The sequence below is a fragment of the Hibiscus syriacus genome, unplaced genomic scaffold, assembly GCF_006381635.1.
Source record: "Hibiscus syriacus cultivar Baekdansim isolate YM2019G1 unplaced genomic scaffold, ASM638163v2 tig00110313_pilon, whole genome shotgun sequence".
Taxonomy (NCBI): Eukaryota; Viridiplantae; Streptophyta; class Magnoliopsida; order Malvales; family Malvaceae; genus Hibiscus; species Hibiscus syriacus.
In genome coordinates, this window is record NW_024062675.1 from 569,954 (window position 1) to 575,007 (window position 5,054).

At 35.1% G+C, this 5,054-nt stretch overlaps 1 pseudogene; it reads right to left on the bottom strand.

Annotated features, from left to right (window-relative positions):
- Positions 1–209: 209 nt before the first annotated feature.
- LOC120116952 lies at positions 210–3,188 on the bottom strand (annotated as a pseudogene).
- Positions 3,189–5,054: the final 1,866 nt, after the last annotated feature.

Genomic DNA, 5,054 nt, shown 5'->3' on the forward strand with positions numbered 1-5,054 from the left:
GTAACTTTCAATAATAAAGGGACTCACATTCGACAAAACATCACCCTATATATAATCAAATGATTATTTGTTTACTTGACCTAAAATAAATCACTTATAATATATTAAAAATATAGAATTTTTATTTTAATTATATTTCACATTTCACGTTATTTACCATAAGAATTCGATTCTACTTTAAATTCATTAATTTATAATAATAATTGTAATGCCCCAACAATATTTTGTTTATAAGAGACGATATTGAAAATTACATGCCAACTAACAAAAATTTCAAGCGTCTCCTAATTTAAAACTGAAGGCCACACAGCAGTCATAAACAGCCACAAACTCCAGACTGATCAACAAAATTAGAGCTGCAAGAAAAAACGAAACACAAAAAAAGGTTTCTAAAGGCAGAAAATAAAGCTTCTTTCTCGCCCGAACATAATTTGATCTCCTGCAAAGGCAAAATAAAATGAACGATTTAGGTGATAAGCAGTAGAAAGGCAATTGATGCATTAAAGTCCGAATCATCTCATGTTCATCCACATTCAAACAATCCATAACATAAGCCTCCAGATTGCAATAACAATAAAAGGACCATGCACAGAGAATGATGGTTTATGGCACACATTATTAAACCAAGAGAGAATGCGTGTGATAAACTCACATTTCTTAACGTCTTTGGGTCTTTCCAATGGAACGTTTCCCCGAGAACAGGTGCTTTGGTTTCAATGTAGGAATAACTCTATCAGCCTCTCCACGGCGAGCGTTCTTGTTCCTCTTCATAACAGATTTCTTTGCCAATTTAATCGCCTGAACCTTTTGAGCAGAATCCTTCAAGCCCTCTCCCGGTACAACTTCACTAATAGGAGGTCGTGACCTAGACCTGGACCAAGATGTAGACCTCAGTCGTAGCTTTTTTCTTGCTTGGTTTCCATCTAAATCCATAGCATCTCCACCATCAGCCTCTCCCCTCTCAATAGATCGCTCCCTTTTCCGGCCCCTCGATTTGCTATGAGCACGATTAATTGCAAGAGAGGGATCCAGTCCCAAAGAAGATAGCTGCCTGCCCATCCTCTCTGTTGTGAATTTTCTATCTGTGTCAAATTTTCTTGGTACAACTGGCCGACTTTCTGCAGTGCTTTTCTTCATCCTATGCTGTTGAATAAGCAAGCTTTTCTTTTTCCTGATCTCAGCTAGTGCTTCTTGCTCTTCAGGCGATAATTCTTCACCATCAATCTCAAAGTCATCACCTTCCTCCTCCGCTTGCCGAAGACCCTCTTCACGCTCCAGCTCTTCAAGTCTTAACAAGATATCAGGGTCAATAAAGTCATACACATTGTGACCATCAAGAATTTCAGGCAGTACATCCTCTTTCCATTCATCATTTGCCAATAAATAGTTCTTCTTCAAGCTAGCAGAGTATACACCAGCACCACCATTCTCCTCCTCCAAATCCTTTTCAGTTTTCCTCTTCTTCTCCGCTGCGGCTTGCTTAGCTTTAGCTTCCAAAACTGCCTGAGGTATGCAAGGAGGCCTCTCCTTCTGATCCCTTGGTTTTGGCAATGCAACATGAAACCTATTAAGGCATTCATTTATTTTTTTCGATTTCATCTTCAATTCAACCCTTTGATTCAATAACCTTTCACAAGCAGCATTCTTCACAGTAATCACCCCATCTTCAGTCAAAGTGCTCATAGTCAATAGCACCCCTTCTACATTTTCAGGCTCACCTCCTTGACCAATCACAGTCTTCAAGGCTTCAGCTTTCATCTCCGTGACTAGATTCCTGTCTTCCTCAGATATGCCATCAAATGACTGCAGATCAGTCTTGTTGCAAACAATGATCAAGGGTTTGTTCATAAAGAGAGATTTAATACTGTGAAAAAGAGCTGCTTGCTGGGCAATGCTGTACCCACACGACCCAGATATATCCAAAAAGAACAACACTGCAGCTCGTAGGTGAGCCAATGCCGTAATACTGCACATCTCAATAATGTTTCGATCTTCAAATGGCCGGTCCAAAATTCCAGGTGTATCAATTACTTGATACCTGAGGTACTTGTAATCCGTATGACCCACAAAGAGTGACTTGGTAGTGAAAGCATAAGGTTGGACATCCACATCAGCCCTAGTGATTTTGTTCATAAAGGAACTCTTACCAACATTAGGGTACCCACAAATCAAGATGGTCCGAGTATTTGGATCGATTGATGGAAGCCTTGCCATATGTTGCCTAATCTGCTCAAGGTAAGCAAGACTAGGGCCAATCCTTTTTATGACAGTACACATACGGCCAAGAGCAGCAACCTTAAGGGACTTGCATCGTATAGCGAGTCACCATACTTTAATAGCTTGACATAATCTTTAGCAATCTTGCTAATGAGATTCCTAGCAGTATTTATCTGGCCAAGAGCAAGCTTGTAGTGATCCTTGTTATAGAGGACATGAAGAAGATCACCATAAAACGGATGGATATCATCAAGGCGAGGGAACTCTTCAATTATTGTTGAAAGCTTCTCATGAAAATTCTGTTGGGTGTATTTCACTTTGCGCATATAAAACTGGCGGAGACGCGAAATCGCATACCCTTTGTGGACGACTGTTGGTGTTTGTCGTTGGGTACGGGAGAGAATAATATCTACGAAGTCCTTCCCATTTGGCACAACAGTGATTTTCTTGAAATTATATTGAACCATTTTTATTATTGATCTGCGTCAAACCAAAATGGGTTAGGCTAAATTAAAAGGACTTTGACAACAAATTCAAGCTATTGCTTAATAGACATGTGATCCAGTGTTTGCTTTCTTCAAAACAAATCAAACACATATATGTTTATGAGATAATTTTCCTTGAATTCAAGGAAAGAGGCAAGTAAATAAAAAGAGTTACAGAGATTTAATTTGCTAAAAAAATAATATAAAAACCTTAAACAAAATCCCACGCATGAAAATAGATAAGCACAAAATAAAACAAATCAACTCAAAAAAGATAAATATGAATCCCATTCTTCAATAAAACTAGACAACTTGTAGCAGAGGCTTTAAAATTAACAATAAAATTCAGTGATAAAAACATAAAACGGGAAGAACACTCACAGGTTTCAGTTTAGAAGTTCCTTTTCCCCCCTTCTAACCAAACAAGAAACGAAATTCCAACTGAAAATTTCCCTCAAGGAAACAAGCTTCACGGATTTGTCGACACAGATGAAGTGAAGATCGAGAGGGAGGCGACACTAGGGTTTTAGTTTTTATAGCCAATTTTCGTCAGCCCAAATAAAGTGAATTTGAGTAGGCGGCACTAGGGTTTTGTTTTGGGTAAACTATCAATTGATCACCTACTTATTTATCTCTTTTATTATAACTATTTATTTTTTAATTTTATCAATTAGATCACTTAACTATTTAATTGTATCCAATCATGCCACTAGCCGTTAATATTTGACGTGGTAGTTAACAAAATTAGTATAATTATATATTTAATCTTCATTATTTACATATTTTATCAATTTAATCTTAATTTTAATTTAATTCAAAAAATAAATTTTCAAGTGTCACCAACTAATTGAAGAATTTTTTTAATTTAATTTTAATGTTTAAATTGAATAACATGTTCAAGGTAAAAACAAATTAGAAAGTAATATGCACCAGGGGGTGATCAAAACTTGGACAAAAAGGAAACCTAGGTGCGCCTAAACCATCGGGGTAGACCCAACATCTTTTATTAATTTACATGAACCTTTATATATTTGTTATTTTCCAGGCTTACCAAACATTGGCCGCTTTATTTTTCAAAATTTAAAAGAAAATCTTCTAAATAAACAATAATCGTGATTTTAACGTGATTATATTATTATTTTCACTGATCAAAGTATAATTTTATCAAAGTGTATTCAATTTAAATACTAAAATTAATTAAAAGAATTCTACAATCAGATGATAATATGTGTCAGTAGTGAAATGTGTCACAATAATATATTGACATGTGTCATTTTCTAATTGAAAAATTAATTTTTTAATTAAATTCAAATTATGACTAAATTAATAGAATATGTAAGTAATGAGGATTAAATCTATGATTATTTAATTTTATTAATTGACACATAAGCATCTCTGTCAAATATTAACTGTTAGTGGATTGATTGGATACAATTAAATAATTAGGTGATCTAATTGATAAAATTAAAATATTGGTGGCTAAAGTAAAAAGAGTAAATAGTTAAGTGAACATTCATATTGTTTACCCTTTTTGTTTTACAGCTGCCGTTAAATTCCAAAATTCTCCCGAATGTGTGTCATAATTACAATTACAATTATACCCAGCTTTGATAGGTCTAATTTGTAAGTTTATCCCTCTAATTCAAGATATCTGACACGCTAGTCCTCTAATTTACGGTAAAGTCTCACGTGCGGCAGGCTTAATATACGGCTAAGAAAATACGCTACTGATTTTGTTATTATTTTTTTAATAAAACCGGTAAAAAATTACCAAAAACATTATTATTTCAACAAATTGGACTTGTATCCAATTTTATGCACATACTATTTTCGCTAAAATAAGCATATCTTGAGTTTCCGATGTTCAATTGAGTCGTTTCAAAATGTGTTGAAAAGCTAACTAAAATTTAGTTCTATTTCAAGAAGACAACATGGCTTGGAAATGTTTGTATCCTGCTTGGAAATTTGTTGCAAGTTGGTTGATGTCTCGTACTTTAAAATCAAATTCAACAAAAATTATTGGGCCTTAGAAGAAAGATAGGCCGAATGAAAATGGAGTATTGCAACTATCTTCGAAAGTCTCAGGTTCCTCTTCGGAGGATAAGGTCCCGAACATAATGTTTCATGTTTTGGGTTCTTTTTAGGATGTTCACTTGGATTCCTCTTAGGAGAGATAGGTCCACATCATGTATTCTATTTGAGTTCCTTTATGGACATTCAAAGATCGATTCTAGGGCTACGCGAGTAATTAGATGTGCACATTTGTCGGATTTCAATCCGATCCGGATCGGTTTTTATCCGATCCGGTTTTTTCCCATAGAAAAAAAACCGGTTTATAAAATAACCGGTTCA